Source organism: Triticum dicoccoides, chromosome 5B (genome assembly GCF_002162155.2).
Source record: "Triticum dicoccoides isolate Atlit2015 ecotype Zavitan chromosome 5B, WEW_v2.0, whole genome shotgun sequence".
Lineage (NCBI taxonomy): Eukaryota > Viridiplantae > Streptophyta > Magnoliopsida > Poales > Poaceae > Triticum > Triticum dicoccoides.
The window spans coordinates 548486023-548504286 of NC_041389.1; the positions used below are offsets into that span (position 1 = coordinate 548486023).

General features: G+C 44.8%; 1 pseudogene; it reads right to left on the minus strand.

Annotated features, from left to right (window-relative positions):
• Positions 1-5161: 5161 nt before the first annotated feature.
• Positions 5162-15866, minus strand: LOC119310036 (annotated as a pseudogene).
• Between the last annotated feature and the right edge of the window lie 2398 nt (positions 15867-18264).

The following is an 18264-nucleotide window of genomic DNA, read 5'->3' on the forward strand; positions in this document are numbered from 1 at the left end:
ACAGCCCCAACCAAGACGCCGACTCTAACAAGAACGAGAACGGAGTCCCTCCCGCCGGCGGGGGCTGAGATCCTCTGCACCTCCATGGCCTGAAGGCCACGGGAGATGGGACGGACCGGCGATGGCGCCGATGGGAGGAGAAGAGCTTTTCTTGTGGAGGAGGAAAGAGATCCGATAAACAGAGTGGTGCTTCTTTGTTTTTGAATAAAAGAGGGTGTTTCCCTCTGATTTCATTAACGAAACCAAACCAGGAGCGACCATCATTCCCGTCCAAACTAGTCGGGTTCGAAACGACTACAAGGTCCAAAAATAAAAGGCATACATCACTACATAGGTTTCTTAACAGCAGACAAGATATTACAAAGCTAAATTAAAAGGGGAAGGCTCATCGAACAACAGAGCTGAAATCCGCATCCCAGCCGCTGCACTCCAAGCCTACATCCTTGTGACGCCTTGTAGATCTCACTTGCCACCCGCTTGATTAGTTTTGCTCCCAGCATCAGTAGTTTTTGTTCTGGCATTTTCTCTGCAAAACAGACCAATCAGGAATACAATTGCACATAATTCCGATAAAGATCATTGCGTCATAAATTTTTTTGATCTAAATATAAATCATTTCTACATTCCAAAGAGACCAGAATATTGCAAAAATCCCAACTAGGACTAGATTTTTTTTCCAGGTTTTCTGAAGGTTTGGATCCAAATATTGAAGCTTTCACTTGAATTTTTTGGAGTTGTTCTAAGATAAAAGGCACATTTGACTAGACTCCAGACCAGTCTAGCCGCAGAACATTCAAAGATAGGTGGCCAATGTTTTCATCTTGTCCACAGTATACACATTCTTTCCCTCCCCTCGATCCTTTTTTAATCAAGTTGTCTTTGGTCAAGACGCTTCTTCGAGCAAATTACCAATTTTTTTTATCTTGGCTGCCACTTTTATTTTCCACAGGAATTTATGTGGGAAGCCAACTTCATTTTTGATTAAAAAAGAGTATAGAGATTTCACAGAAAATTTCTTATCCTTAGTGAGCATCCAGAGTGGTTGATCTTTCCCACCATACATCCTCACCTCGTCACATCTAGCTTTCAAACTCCCCCATAGCTCTTTTGTTTCTCCAGTCAAAGTACGTCTAAAAGCAAATCCCGGCCATCCTCTATTGATGGCTTCTGCAACCGAAATGTTGTGATCAAAGCTATTGTTGTATAATCTGGGGTACAGGTCTTTTAATGGTTTAGACCCTACCCACTAGTCTTCGCAAAACCTAGTCTCTTTTACTTCCCCCAGTTTTTTCTTGACATGTTGGAAGTATATTTTCTTCAACCCCATTATACTGCACCAGAATTGGGAATCTCCAGGTTTTTTCTCTACCCCGGATAGGCATTTATTTTGAACATATTTGTTAATCAAGATGTCAACCAAGGTCCAAGTTTCAGTTCCATTTTCCATAGCCATTTCGTTAACAGAGCTTTATTCATGATGTCTAAATTGATAATCCCTAGGCCTCCTTGTTCTTTTGGTAGGCAACAGGTTTTCCAATTGACTAAATGGTATTTCTTCTTGTTTTCATTTTCTTGCCATACCAGTCTAGCTCTAAAGAAATCAGCCTTCTTCCTTATCCCAATAGGCAGTGGGTAGGAAGACATCATAAAGAGGGGGATATTGGTTAGGCAGGCCTGTACAAGAGTCACCCTTCCAGCCATATTCAATAACCTGCCTTGCCAACATGCACACCTTTTTTCAATTTTCTCAGTAACCCCTTTCCAAAATTTATTTCCCAGTCTAACATCAGCCACTGGCAGTCCTAGGTATTTGAGGGGCATTTTTCCTACCTCACAAGTAAAAATTTCCTAATAGATATCAATTTTGTTCATGCTTCCCCAAATAAGAAAATTTCACTCTTATGAAAATTTATATTCAGCCTAGACATTTGTTCAAATGTTGTTAAAATGAATTTTAAGTTTTTGGCACTTTCTTCATCATCTTGTAAGAGGAAGATAGCATCGCCAGCATATTGTAGCATGTTAATCTCAAAGTTGTTATATTCTGAAAGCACCCCTTTAACAAATCCCTCATGCTTAGCCTTGTCCAATATAATGGCTAGGGCATCAGCAACTATATCAAACAGCAGGGGAGATAGAGAATCCCCCTGCCTGAGACCTTTGAAGGTTTTGAAATACGGGCCAATGACATCATTGACTTTGACACCCACATGACCTCCAGCCATAGTGTGCATCACTAGGTCACACCATTGGTCAGGGAAGTTTTTAATTTCATCATTTTAGAGACAAAAGGCCACTTGATTTTATCATATGCCTTCTCAAAATCCAGCTTGAAAAGCAAAGCACTCTGCTTCTTGTGTATTGTATTTAGGGCCTCATGCAACACCACCACCCCTTCCATTATATATCTCCCTTTCATAAATGCTGTCTGATTTGGGGACATAACATGTTTTATGACCTTACTAAGCCTGTTCATCAGAACTTTGGTTATAATTTTAAAGCTTACATTAAGGAGGCAAATCGGCCTAAATTTCTGTATTTGCTTAGCATCCTTAATCTTGGGCACCAGGGTAATAATTCCATAGTTTAATCTTGTGATATCAGGAGTGGTGCTTATAGTAAGATAAAGGAGATCCACGCAACCAACAAACCAACCTCCTAATCGCAGGGCCTGTCTTGGTTGCTTTCATGTTATAGTCATTTTATTAGGCCGCTCCCTGTTGAGTCCAACATGTAACCATATACTATGTTTTTTTAGGTGAACCATACTTACGTTTTTGTTGCTGTTTTTTGTCGTGGTATGATCTTGTGGCTTTGTTATTTATATAAACCAGGCGCTACATGCGTCCTCGTTTTAAAAGAACAGCTAGCAAACCACTCCTTGACATTTCGTCTGGGCCGGCCGTGTTATCCTTCTTGGCCTCCAAGGCGGATGGTCTAGCCACAGGTATGATTTTCTGAAATCATATTGACTAGCTTCAGCATGCATGCAGACTCCAGAGTCGCGGAGGACGACGGATTGATTGACATTTTATGGCCTGCATGGTGCGTGAGTGCTGACGTGCATGGTGCAGTGCATGGCGGCAGGTGGACGATTGAGCTAGCCTAGTGACCTGACTGACATTTCAACCCGGGCATGCAGTTCGTACGTGAATCTTCTTGCTCTTGGCCTGCAGACGTCGTGGCCACGCAGTGGCGCGACCTTTTCTTTTCTGAAACAACCAGTCGATTTTCATTAAAAAGCCGCCAAATGTCCTACAATAAAGAGAGCAAAAGGCAAAAAGAGCCCAATAAGAAAAGAATGGAACAGCATAATGTCTAGATTCATCTAGTCATCCAACAAGTCTAGTTAAGAACAACAGCTATATGTAACTTGACTGAATTTGCAATTAGGATAAATCGATTTGGTGGAAGGAGGAACGGTTGGAGGGGGAAGAAAGCTGAACTTAAAAGAATGACCATTGAATCTTAATCTAATAGCCCAGAAAAAATCAATTTACCAAAAAATGAATAAATCAAGCAACTTACCTATAGCCAATCGATCCGGTGCGAGGAGCAAAACAAAATCGAAAAACCAAGAAGCGTCACAACAACCGGCGTGAGGGACCCCATTCTCATTCTTGTTAGATCCAGCGTCTTAGTAGGGGCTGTGTGGCGGTGGCAAAGTTCCTTATAGGAATAATGTCTCGCACGTTCTATCCCCGTTCCGATGGTGCCTCTAGCATTGTCGGAGGGCGTGTGGAGGTTTGTCTCTATCGGATCACGCGGGATTTGGTCGGTGCTGGTCTTCAGCGGATCTTTCTGGATCCGGTTTTTGTTCATCTTCGTTTGAGTGTTTACAGATTTGACCCTTCAAATCTACGACTTTCTTCATCGGCGATGGTTGCTACTATGTTGCGCTGTCCCACGGGGTCTTAACACGACGACTTCCTGACTGTCTATTACAACAAAGTTTGCCCGACTCCGGTGAGGGAGGGGCGATGACGGCGACGCGCCTTCGCCTTGCTCCAGTGTTTGTCTAGGTGGTCCACGGACATAGTTGTAATTATTAATGCCTATGTTATTCTTTGTACTTTCATTATTGAAAATGAAATGATTGCAAATTTCTCGCAAAAAGTAAAAATAAAAAAGCAACAGCACGCACAGTGCAGCCTGCAGCACACGTGGCCGTTGGCGGACTTGTCCGGTCACGCGCAAACGGCGATGAGGACTACCGCGATGGCGACGAAGCACACGGCAGAGCGCGACATGTCCGTCGATTGATCATGGTCGTGCACGTATGCACGCGTTTCTTCAGCGACAACTGACAAGCGAAACGACTATAGGAGTTCAGCTGGCTAGCTGATACCTTAACATTTCTTCTGAGGTCCTTGTCGAGCGCCACACGAGTGCCCAATTGGCTAGTTTCAGCATGCACCCAGGGTCGCCGAGAGCGACGGCCGACATTTTATGGCATGCTGGCGTAGTGCAGGCGCGTACAACTGCAGTTGATTTCTGGCTTTTGGCACGAGCTTGCGACCGAGTTGACACGAGGATGGCAGGTGAGCGAAAATCCCCCGCTTGGAACGACGCTGACAATGTTGCCGCCAGAAACAACACTGGCTTTTTCGCAGAAGTAGTGTACGTATCCTCCTGGCCTTTGCATCAGTCGATGCACACAACAAATTATAGGCTATATATATAGCTCGTATACCGGCGTAAATCTGGTGATTCATCATTTGTTTACGTTCTCTTTCTGAAGCCATTCACAGGTTGGACCATATTAAATCACCTTGTACTCACAGAGAGTCGCCTACGATGGTTGGATGGAAATTCACCGGATGGTTGCTGATGACTTGCGGTTTAGACTTCAGAGATGCATATGAACACGTGCACTCCACCACAGTCAACATACTCGTCTTGCGTACACGGGATGGATCGATGCCGCAGAAAACCCATTGGAAGAACGGGTGACAAGGACACCACCACCTACTCCATCACTTGTGTCTATTGTGATTTCACTTTCATCGACTTGTTTTTTTCAATAGATTTTTGTGTGCGCCTTGACATCTTCCTTTCTTTTCCAAACTGAGACTGTCATGAAGAGAAAAAAGAGGGGAATAAAAAACAGAATACAACCAGAGATAATAGTGACTTCCAAACAACACATGAAGTCTGAATATCATCTCCCCTCTATCTCGGTAAGAGTAACACTGTTCACGGAAGTCTGAATCTCATCTCCGATTGGCACCGCTTCAACGCTCCGTCGCACAAAGTATGCAGGGCGGTCCGGGGCTGGAAGTGTGGTGCTTCCGTTCTCTAAGACGAAGACAACTGATGACATGAGGGGCCTATCATCTGGGTTGTCTTGGACACACAGTAGCGCTACATGGATGCAAAGCAATACTTTGTCTAGTGAACATGTGTTCATGATCGACGAGTCTGGCAGTTTCTCTGTCTCCCCTTCCTTCCACATATTCCATGACTGAAATGACCAAGAACACCGTATCATTTTTGTTTTGTTTTTTGAAGAAGATATAACTTGAGAGAATTCTTGTGTATATACTCACATAGAGTATGAGGCTAGGGAAGCCCATCGTTTGACTATTGGAGTTCCTCCTAATGCCGGTCACAACCTCCAGTAGTAACACACCGAAACTGTAGACATCGGTCTTGGTAGAGAAGACACCCTCCATTGCGTACTCAGGAGCCATGTAACCACTGCTTTATTATTTCGATTGCAAAAGTTATTGAATCGGAGCAGAATTGATTCAAAATTTAATACGATGTTTTCAAAGGATGCTCACTATGTTCCGACAACACGTTGGGTATTTGCATTTTGTTGGTTATCTCCAAAGATCCTTGCCATCCCAAAATCCGCTATCTTGGGTTTCATCTCTGCATCTAGCAAAACATTTCCAACTTTAAGATCTCTGTGAATTATGGTTAATCTTGAATCTTGGTGTAGGTAAAGAAGTCCCCTTGCAACTCCTTTGATTATACTAAACCGCGTTTCCCAGTCGAGCAACATTTTTCTTGAATCATCTGTATATAGAAGGAAATGTGAGAATGATTTTTTCAGTATTTTTTGTGTAATTATGGTGTGTTTTTATAATATGTACCAAAAAGGGTGGCATCTAAGCTCTTGTTAGCTAGATACTCATAAATTAGAAGTTTTTCATCTCCCTCCGCACAACACCCGAGCAGTTGAACCAAGTTTCTATGCTGCAATTTGGCAATTAGAATTACTTCATTCTTGAACTCCTTTGTTCCCTGTTTAGAATCCCTACTCAGCCTCTTGACGGCAACTTCTTGACCACCTAACAATCCCTGAGAATTTAAAGGTAAAACGTAGCTGTCCGTTACATTAGCTCTCAAATCTCTTGATTATAGAACGAATGGTCAATTATTACTAAGTGTGTTACCTTGAAAACTTTGCCAAAGCCACCTTGTCCTATCACACATGTTTCAGAGAAATTGTGTGTTGCTCGTGCAATTTTCTCAAACGTTACAAATGGGAATTCATGATTGTGTTCAGGGTGTACTTCCCCAAGTTCATGTGAGGTACTCATTGGATCCAGCAATACATTCTTGTGTTTTCTCCCATTTTCTTTCTTGCCTGCACTCATAATGTATCACCATTTCACCTCTAAAGGTTTATGATAGACATAGAAAAAACAGGTTGCTTTACCCCTAAAATCACTTGTGTCAGTCTGTTATTTCTGTTATGAACTCAGAAAATTTAGAGAAAATAATCTATGGTCTACTTCTCTCATTGTGGAAACCATGGAGTTAACAATATGGTCATCGCTTGACATATAAGATAAAGTGCACATGTTAGAAGAAACATAATTTCTCCCTTGATTAAACACGTCAATTTTCGAGTCCATAATACTGTGGCCACACATCACACTTGTTTTCCGCAAGCATCTCCATGCTGCGTAGGTTTCTGTAGCATACACTTGTACTTTTCAATCTTACACTTAAGTCCAAGGTTAAAAACAGCGCTAGGCTTAGACGAGGCAGTTATTCGCTCTAGTTTTATGCGTCGATATCAATATTTGTATGCCAAAGGTACATTACAATAGTACACGGAAAACTTAGGAAAGAAAATGTGAACTACCTTCGTAGTGGAAAAAACACTAAGCGTACCTTTGAATTTGAACCATGCCAACCAAATGCATATGAGTACTATAACACTGCTTCCTAACACTGCTAGCACAATCTTTACTGCATTACCCTTTCTTCTTTTACCTGTGCAAGACATGAATCGATAAATATCATATGAAAACGATAGTGACAATTTTCTAGCACAAGAGAAATAATTTTCCAGAGGTGGAGGGGTTTGGCACCAGATGTTGCATTCAATCCTGCAAGTCGGAGATAGAGCGTGTCACTTCCCAACTCTTCACCTATTTTTCCGGTGTCAACCAACTCCCCGGACCAGACCAAGCACCTCGTCATGTTTCTCTTGGACCCGCTGCTGCTTAAGTTGGCATGTGAGTATGCAACACAAGAGCAGTTGCGGTTGCATTCTGTTGCACACTCCTCAAATGTACTCCTACCGCCGCCGACAAGCGAATACTTGTCAGGCGACTTCATCCCTGTCAAGGCCAAGAAGCCATCATTGCACCCTCGTAGTGGCTCCGTTCGTTGGCACCCTGCTGAAAACTTGCCACCTGTCCACTCCACTGTGTTTGCCGGCTCGAAGCCGTGGAGGCACTTGCATGTTGGGACGGGCACCGATGTCTCATCGCAGTACCCGTACATGCCGCAATAGCCGTAGTGGTTACATTCGAGGGACAACCATTTCCCACGAACTACCCATGCCGATCTGTTACTACTCCAGCTCTGGATTTGGAACTCGCCAAAGTAGGTCAGCACGTACCTAGTGTGTGGGGCACCATCAGAGACGCTGTAGATAGTATAGATCTCATCGTCGCCATCGACGACCGCCAGGTAGATGATGACATCTGCACTGCCATTTGCCTGCTGGTACCGAAGCTCGCTCTTCACCAGGTACCCCGTCCATGGAGCGCTACGAGACACCGGAAGCTCTTCTTCCCATAAGAATATTTGAGGGAATGTGCTCGTGTCACCACCATAGGAGAAACGCCCCGGCGAAGGGTCACTAGGACCCTTCCAGGATACCAGGCGGTCGCTGGTTCCATTTTTCATGTACTTGAACCGGAGCTTCATGCCAGGAAGGAACGTGTCAGTGTGGTGCTCGAAGCTCTGCCACATCATGGTGCCGTTTACGGAGCGGATGACGAGGTTGCCGGTGTTTAGAAGCACCGCCACGCGGGGAAACGAGCCCATGGCAGTACCCATGTTGGTCGTTGTCCAAACGACACGGCCACCGCTATCACCATTCGATAGAACAAGATTGGAGGAGTTGGTGAGGGAGAGCATCGGTGTAGTGGTGTTGCTGGTCGGGTTTTCTCGGTTGGCGACCCACACAACCGTGAGCTCAGGGATGTCGTTGTACCAGATGCCAAGGTACATCCGGACCGGGGTGCTGGAGTTGGACAAGGAGAAGAAGCCTAATGCAAAGGCACCTCCGTCGGAGACGATGGTGGCGCCAGGGAAGAGTGGTTTACCGGGGACAAGCCGGTCTTCCGACGCGCTCAACGGCAGGATGATAAGAAGGACCAGCCCTGCTATCTTCGTGAAGCATGGGAGAGCCGGCCAATCCATCGACAGTTCAGGCCAGAATGGATACTGCTTAGTGTGTGTCTTGCATTGCGGTTTGGTCACAAGCAAGAAAATGGTTTGACGAAGGCGAACGACAAGTTCCCCATCTATGATCTATCTACATGTTCGATTGCGGAAGCAGATGCTTCAATAATTCAAAGTCTTTTGGACAGGAGTAGTTGAGAGTGTGTTACTTGGATGGAGTTGACATCTCAGCTGTTCACGTCGGAGTTGGGATGCCATCGTCACTTGCTTACCAGTCAGGCTAGTGACTGAAATAGTAAGCTATACCGTCCCGGCTGCTCCAGCCTCCGGACCTTGTTAGAAAATAAAATCACATGATTAAACTATGAAGCATGATTATTACACCATAGTAAATCTAGAACTTCATCATTTGGCATGTTCCTGATAATTGGAGGGAAATCCACCACGTGCCCAATATTGAATCAACCTGATGCTGAAGGCATGTCTTGGTCCCTCTGGTGTTGCATGCCTTGCGCCAGTCAGTTTTTTTTTTCATTTTTGCTCACGGAATACTGTAGCACTAGGATAGACTGTACAATTTAATTTGGATTTATTCCGGTGAGGTACTGAGAAAACGATCAAACTCTACAATGATGGCGGCAGCGCCCTCTTTCAGTTCATCGTTTGTTTGTTCACGTAGCTTGTTTTTTATTTGAGAGAAACCACACACATTACATTAACCAAATAACAGAGTACAGACACCAGGATAGAATATGTGTCCTGGAGACTATGCAGAAAGAACCCCATTTGTATCAGCTGGTAAGACTCCTGTAGCTTATGCTTAGAGCTGTTTTGGGAACTGATGGTGGTTACTAGCTGGAAGCCTACGGTCCTGTACTCATGTTTCTTATTTCCTGGACCTGTCTTGGTTATAGTTCCTTGAGAAATGAAGGGTTTTTTTTTTTTGCGGGGCCTTGAGAAATGAAGTTAGGAGCAGGAAGTGTTAAAAACACAAATTAGCAACAGGATGCTCTCTCGCCGAAAAACATAATTAAAGTGGAGTACAAATAAAAGCCAAAGCAAAGCTACCAAAGGGACTAGAGAAACGATAGCACGTTTCAACCAAATAGTCACTGAATCTATCACATGTATAAGTGTGAAATCACTTTCATCAATATGTTTTTGCTGAAATTTGTGTATGCATGATAACATATTTTTTTTCATCTTCGAAACTGAGGCTGCTATTTATCAAGGCCAAAAGTGGAACAGAAATTAGATTTAAAGGTAATTACTACTAAACAACAGATGTTTTACATAGCCATTTTGTTTACCCAGACATCTTTTGATAATATGTTCAATACATATAGGACAGAAGAACTGTCGTTTCATCGCCCCTCTATCTCAGTCAGAGTAAAACTATTCACAGAGTTCTGAATATCATCTCCAGTTTGCAGCATTTCAACGCTTCGCCGCGCAAAGTAGGCAGGGCGACTGGGGGCTGGAAGTGTGGTGCTTCCATTCTCTAGGATAAACACGACTAATGACATGAGGGGTCTGTCATCTGGGTTCTCTTGGACACATAACAGTGCTACGTGGATACAAAGCAAAACTTCATCTAGTGAACAAGTATCCATGATAGATGAGTCTGGCAGTTCCTCTGTCTTCCCTTCCTTCCACATATTCCATGACTGAAACAACCAAGAACATCAAGTATATTATTTTTCATTTTGTATGTCCAACTAACCGTTGTTTCAGAGACTCATACACCTACAAAATGGAACTTGAGGGAAGTCTTGTGTATACTTACATAGACTATGAGGCTAGGGAACCCCATGGTTTGATTACTGGAGTTTCTCCTTATACCGGTTACGACCTCCAATACTAACACGCCAAAGCTATAGACGTCGGACTTCGTAGAGAAGACACCCTCCATTGCATACTCAGGAGCCATGTAACCACTGCTTGATCATTTCAATTGCAACAGTTACCGAATGGGAGTTGAATTGATCCAAAACTTAGTATGAGTGTTTCACAAAGCATACTTACTACGTTCCGACAACACGTTGGGTATTCGCATTTTGTTGGTTATCTCCAAAGATCCTTGCCATACCAAAATCCGCTATCTTGGGTTTCATCTCTGCATCTAGCAAAACATTTCCAGCTTTAAGATCCCTATGAATTATGGTCAGTCTTGAATCTTGGTGTAGGTAAAGAAGCCCCCTTGCGACCCCTTTGATTATATTAAATCGTGTCACCCAATCTAGTAACATTTTTCTTGAACCATCTGTAAACATATATATCGATGAAAATGTAAGCAAACATGTTTTTGAGTTGTTTTACGAAAATAGTGTGTTGTTAGAATTTGTACCAAAGAGTGTAGCATCTAAGCTCTTGTTAGGGAGATACTCATAAATCAACAACTTTTCATCCCCTTCTGCACAACACCCTAGAAGTTGAACCAAGTTTTTGTGTTGTAGTTTGGCAATTAGAATTACTTCATTCTTAAACTCCTTTGTTCCTTGTTGAGAATCCCTACTTAGCCTCTTGACAGCAACTTCTTGCCCACCTAACAAACCCTGGAAAATTTTAAGTTAAGATCTTGATTTATGTTTGTTACGTAAACCACTCGATTTTGTTGATTTATAAGAATATTAGAAAACTATTAAACGACTTACCTTGTAAACTTTGCCAAAGCCTCCTTGTCCAATCATACATGTTTCAGAGAAACTGTGCGTTGCGAAGGCAATTTCCTCAAATCTTACAAATGGGAATTCATGGTCATGGGAAAGGTTTCCTTCACTAAGTTCGTAAGATGTACTCATACCATCCAATGGTACATTCTTGTGTTTTCTCCATTTTTCTCTCTTGCCTGCTCCCACAATGTTATAACCCCTAATAAGTATCTCAGATTCGAAAATAATACTCATAAATAGTTAATTTGGTCCTTCAAATTGTTGATGTTTGTCCACTATTCACTTTAGAGACTCACACAACTAGATCGAACAACCATGAGGAACTTCTATCAATGTGGAAAACTATAGATTTAATATGGCCACGACTTGACATTTTAGATAAAGTACGCACTTTAGAAGAAATACCATTTCTCTCTGGTTGCCGCCCTTACTCCCATTTTTGCCCGTTATGCTGGTGTACACACACAAACAAATACATACGTTTTTTAGTCCATAATGTAGTGACCAACTATTTCTCTTGTTTTCTGAAACATGTCCATGTTGAGTATGATTTCTGGCATGTGGACTCCCATCTTATGGAATGTTCAATACAGTAAAATAACAGTCTTAGAACATCACTACTCCTTACCCTAAAACTTAACTCCATATACTATATCTTGAAACTTAACTCCTCAAAAGTTGAAGGGACCATTTTTTTTTTGCTCCTAGTCCTTCCGAAAAAGGGTGTCCCCCCGCTTTGTATTACAAAGCAACCAACCGATACATCCAAGGATAGGTGCTGGGGCGGAAGCAGCACAATCACACCCAGAAGAAACGAAAGAGAAACAACAAGAGAAAAGAATGCCGACAACGGCGGATCGACGGAAACGAAGAAGCTTCATGACCACTGCGCCCACCGAAGCCACCAAGCTCCAAGGCTCCGAAGCACCGGTACCAATCAACACCTCCAAGAAGGACCGCGGCGATGACGACGCTGCTGGCAAGGGTTTCCCCCAACACATGATGAGGCGAGAGGAAGGGTTGCCCCCGACACCCTCCAGGAAGGTCCGGCGGCACCCACACCGGCGTCGCCGCGTCGGTGTCGGACAGGCGAACAGGGGTTTCCCCCGATCCCAACCTTCACCTCGGATGCTCCAGAGCCTGCCACCAAACCGACCACCATCTTGCGCCATCATGGTCAAGAAGCCTCCACGCCGTCTCACCACGGCACCACGAAGTGAGGTCTAACAACAAGGAATAGGAGCCGGGACTAGGGGCCGCACCACCGCCGGCACGCGGGAGGGCACAACCTCCACCGTCAACGACGGTAGCCGACCAGACACAATAGCAGGAGCATACCAGGCCCATGGGCTCACAGGCCCGGCCGGGAACTCCATGCCCGTAAAGCACCAGCCATCGCGCTGCAGCAGGCACGCCGTCGGCGTAGCCGCCCCCCGTCCGAGCTGCTCCTCCTCCTCACCACACAGACGACAACGAAGCCACGCCGGGGACCGGCCCACTAGGACCCAGATGGGGCCGGGAGGGCCCAGATTTGGGCCGGGGGCGCGCCGCCAGCCACTGCACGCCACCGCGCCGCCCTGCCGCCAAGGGCAACACCGCCACCGCGCCTACCGCCGGGTCGTCGGGCCGCCGCCCAGCCGAGCATCACCGCCGCCGTCACCTGCCCCGGGAAGGAGAGTAGCGCGTGGGTACAGAAGGGCCCGCCGCCGCCGGCAGCACCCGGGCCAGCGCCGGGGCACCCACCGGCGGCGGCGGGGGGCGAGAGGAAGGGGAGGGGCGCGCCGCCCCGGCCACCTCCCGGGGAGGCGGCGCAGGGGCGGGAACGGGAGGGGGAGGGGGAGAGGGGGTGGGCCGGGGCGCGCGCGCCGGCCGCCGGCGGCGGCGGAACCCTAGCGGGAGGGAGTGGGAGGGAGCGGGAGCGGGATATCACAGTTTAGATGTATTTGGATCTCCTATTTGATATGATTGTTGCTCCTAGTCCTTCCTTGAATACAACTCACTTTTTGGTGGGATAGGACTAGGATGGGGGTGATCAATTTTTTCTCAAATATAGGCAGAATTTGCTCCTCCCTAAACTCGTCATATTTGAAGGAGTCACACATTTTATAGGAAGTTTTAGATAGTGTAACTTTCTAAAAATACTTTTTTTGTTAGTTATTGATATTTGGAGGGATGGACAGGCTCCAAGGGGAGCCTTTTTATGGTGGAGGTGAGCCATTGGAAGGTAGGAGTCTTATAGCTTTTATCCTAGAACCAGTTCAATTTGAAGACAAGTCCCACGCAGTAAAATAATCTAACATGTCAATATGTCAGTTACGAGAAGTCGTAGCAGTCCAGAGAAACAGAGGAAATCGCAGTCAGAAAGAAATCGATGGCTACTTTACATTATTCGGTACACGGTGGAAGGAGCTAAAACATTAGATGAAACCAGGAAACGTAGCCACCACTTGTTTAGAAAACTTAGCTCATAACATGCCCATAGCTGCTGCTTCCCCCATTCCATATTTATTGAAGTTCTATTTTTGTCCTAAGTCAAAATTTGAAGGTTGATCAAATCTATCGAAAATATATTAACATCCAAAAGAGCAATTTAGTTTCATTATAAAATTTATTTTTATACTATGCATATTTGACGTTGGAGATGTTTGCATATTTTCATACTGACTTGGTCATATCTAAAGGCTTGACTGAGGACAAAACTGGAACTTCATGTAATTTGGAACGGAGGAACTAGCTTGAATATTGTCTATTGCCATCATATCATTTGCAATGGATGTCAGTTAAACCAATCGTAAACTCACGTAAGTGTTTTTTTCGCTCTACTTTGTGTGGGTTCAATGATTTGGAGCCCAAGGACACAGTGTATATAGACGTAGACACCAAACTCCGGTAAGTAAATATGGATTATCGTAACATAATAGTAAGTGTACCTTTGAGTTTTAACCATGCCAATGAAATGCATACAAATACCAGAAAACTGCTTCCTAGAACTGGCAGCACAATCTTCAGAACATTCCTCTTTGTTCCTTTACCTGCAAAATACATAAATTCATACACAGCATAAAGAAAAACAATCATAGCTAGTATAGAGGGAGGGATTTGTTACCAGATGTTGCATCCAAGCCTGCAAGTCGGAGATAGAGTGTGTCGCTACCAAGCTCTTCGCCTATTTTCCCAGTGTCAACCAAGTCCCCAGACCACACCAAGCACCTCGTCACGTCTCCCCTGGACCTGCCGCTGCCAAGGTTGGCATACGCGTACGCCACACACGAGCAGTTGCGGTTGCACCCAGCCGCACACTCCTCGAACGTGCTCGTGCCCCCGCCCACAATTGAAAATCTGTCGGGAGACTTCATCCTCGGCAGGGCCAAGAAGCCGTCGTTGCACCCTTGCAGTGGCTCTTTCCGCCGACACCCTGCTGAAAACCTACCATTGGTCCAGTCCACCGTGTTTGCCGGCTCGAAGCCATCAAAGCACTTGCACGTCGGCATTGGGGCCGCCGTCTCATCGCAGTAGCCGTATGTGCCACAATAACCATAGCGGTTGCATTCGGGGAATGGCCACTTCCCGAGGACTAACCACGTTGATGTTTTGCTACTCCAACTCTGGACTAGGTACTCTCCGGAGTAGGTCAACACGTACCTGGTGTGTGGGGCGCCGTCGGAGGGGCTGTAGGTGATGTAGATCTCCTCATCGCTGTCCACAACGGCCAGGTAGATGATGATGTCCATGCTGGTGTTCTCCTGCTGGTACCGGCGCTCGCTCTTCACCAAGTACCCCGTCCATGGCCCACTGCGGGAAACCGGGCGCTCCCCGTCCCAAAGAATTACTTGGAGGAACGTGATTGGATCGCCACCGTAGGAGAAGCGCCCCGATGAAGGGTCGCCAGGGCCCTTCCAAGAAACCAGACGGTCACTAGTGCCAGGCTTGTTGTACCGGATCCGGAGCTTCATGCCAGGGAGGAACGTGTCGGTGGGATGATCAAAGCTCTGCCACAACGTGGTGCCGTTTGATGACCGGATGACGAGGTTGCCGTTGTTGATAAGTACTGCCACAGGGGGAGACGAGCCCATGGCAGTAGCCACGTTGGTCGTCATCCAAACGGCACGGCCACCGCCATCACCATCGGATAGAACCAGACTGGAGGTATTGGTGAGAGAGAGCGTGAGTGTAGTAGTATTGGTAGCCGGAGTTTCCCGGTTGGCGACCCACACAGTGGTGAGCTCGGGAACATCGTTGTACCATATGCCGAGGTACAGCCCGTCTGGAGTCCTGGAGTTGGGAGGAGAGAAGAAGCCCAAGGCGAAAGCACCGCCGTCAGAGACGATGGTGGAGTCAGGGGAGAGCGGCTTACCGGGAACAAGCCGGTCGTCGGACACACTTAACGGCAAGAAGATGAGAATGATCAGAACAGCAGCGGTGGTGCAGCATGGGGGAGCCGGCCAATCCATTGGTAGCTAATAGGCCATACTATTGGTGGTGCTAAGATGGTTCGCTTGCATCGAGCCTTGCTCACAAGCAAAAGCAAAAAATACTACTCTCACGAACAAGAACCACTTGTCAATTGTAATAACTGACATCTCGGTTGAGGATTGAATAATGCAAAGCTTGTGGAATTTTTGTTGAGTGTGCGTTGGACGGAGTTGACATCTCAGCTGTTCACGTCGGTGTTGGAATGCCATCGTCACTTGCTTACCAGTCAGACTAGCGACTGAAATATAAGCTATACCGGTCGGCTACCGGGCCCGTATTTTCTTCTCATCCCTAATTGTCTTAAAGTATCTTAATACATACTCCCTCCGTTCGGAATTACTTGTCACAAAAATGGATGTATCTACAACTAAAATACATCTAGATACATTTATTTGTTGGACGAGTAATTCCGAACGGAGGGAGTATCTTGTTCTGCTACAGATAATGTTGCCGATGTCAGAAACAGAATAGATAACACATTCAAAAAGATAACAACTTCTGAACAACACATGATGCCTGGAAATTATGTTGAGCCTGGCATTATTTTGACAATATGTGATAATTTTGTTTTGCAAAACAAGAGATGCTGTGTTATACATACAGTTTCGAAGAGCATTTTGACATATTATCACAAAATTAAAATACAATAATCTCCCCTCCATCTCGGTAATAGTAGCACCAATCATGGAAGTTTGAATATGAATTTCTATTTGCTCCATCTGGTGCCTTGTCGCACAAAGTAAGCCGGGCTATTGGGGGCAGGAAGTGTAGTGCTTCCATTCTCTAGGATCTGGGTTCTCTTGGATAGACAAGAGTGCTACATGGACACAAAGCAAAACTTCATCCGGTGAACAAGTATCCATGATAGATGAGTCCGGCGAATCCGTAGTCTTCCCTTCCTTCCACATATTCCATGACTAGAAATTGCTTCAGAAAATTGATCCACTTTCAGTAAACAAAATTCAAGATAAGTGTTGTGCATACTACCATAGACCGTGAGGCTTCGAAAGACCATGGTTTGGCTATAGGAGCTTCTCCTTATACCAGTTACAACTTACAACCTCTAGTAGTAACACGCCAAAGCTATAGACATCAGATTTGATAGAGAAGACGCCTTCCATTGCATACTCAGGAGCCATGTAGGCACTGCTTGATCATTCAATTACAAGAGTTATTGAATGGGAATTGAATTATTCAATACTAATACCAGTTTTCCTCATTAGATACTGACTATGTACCGACAATGCGTTGGGTATTTGCATCTTGTTAGTTATCATCGCCAGATCCTTGCCATACCAAAATCTGCTATCTTAGTTTTATCTCTGCATCTAGCGAAACATTTCCCACCTTGAGATCTCTGTGAATTGTAGTTAGTCTTGAATCTCGGTGGAGGCAGAGAAGTCCCCTAGCAACCTTGCCCAATCTAACATCAACTTTCTTGAATCGTGTGTAAAAAGAAGGAATTTCAAGAATATGTAATATAATTGTTTTAGCTGTTTAAAGGAATTATGTTGTATTACAAAAATATGTACCCAAAAGGGTAGCATCTATGCTCTTGTTTGGTAGATACTCATATCTCAACAACTTCTCATCTCCATCCACACGACATCCAAGAAGTGGAACCAAGCTTCCATGCTGCAATTTGGCAATTAGAATTACTTCATTCTTGAATTCATCTGTTCCTTGTTGAGAATCCTTTCTCACCTGCCCATGTCGGAGTGAGGATGACGGTCGGGACCGTCGACCAGTCAGATGTTCAGACTTGTGACAGAGATATTCGGAAGGTCAACGGCACGGTGAGGACAACATGCTTTCACATGCAAAAAGTAAATTTCCCAAGTGCCAATAAATTACAAGAGAAAATTTGGGCATGTATATATCCAAGTTCTTCATGTGCTTTGCAAAATGCTGGCAAAATAGGTCATGCGCCTGGTGTCCAAAAACAACGGTTTTAGCTGTTAAAATCTTTCATTTTTTATATCTGACTTTTTTTTTGTTACACAAAGGTATTATTTCATTCATGAAAACTTGCAAGTATATGCAGAAGATATGAGGTGGGCATAAATTGTCCAGGATATTTGGAAATTTTGAAGTACCCACCAATCCGTATTAATTATTGCTGATTTAGTAGGAAGTTGTACTAAATCACTGACAATTAATATGGACCGGAGGGAGTAATTATTTTATTTTATTGATTGTTTGTCCCATAGCATAGCATCCCAGACTTATGTGATTCCGTGTGCCATCTTGCCCGAATTTGTTTTTTCTAACGGTCCGGTATGTACCGCTGAAGCATCCACTCATTACCATATTGAGATTCATGTAAACTTTACGGATATAATATGATAAAACTTTTGATGTGCAATACAGAAGGTTGAATAGTGAAATACAAATGCTATTGTCAGGTGTGTTAGCTTTGTGCCAGGAGAGAGCATGAGAGACGGGGAAGAGGGCTGTTGCA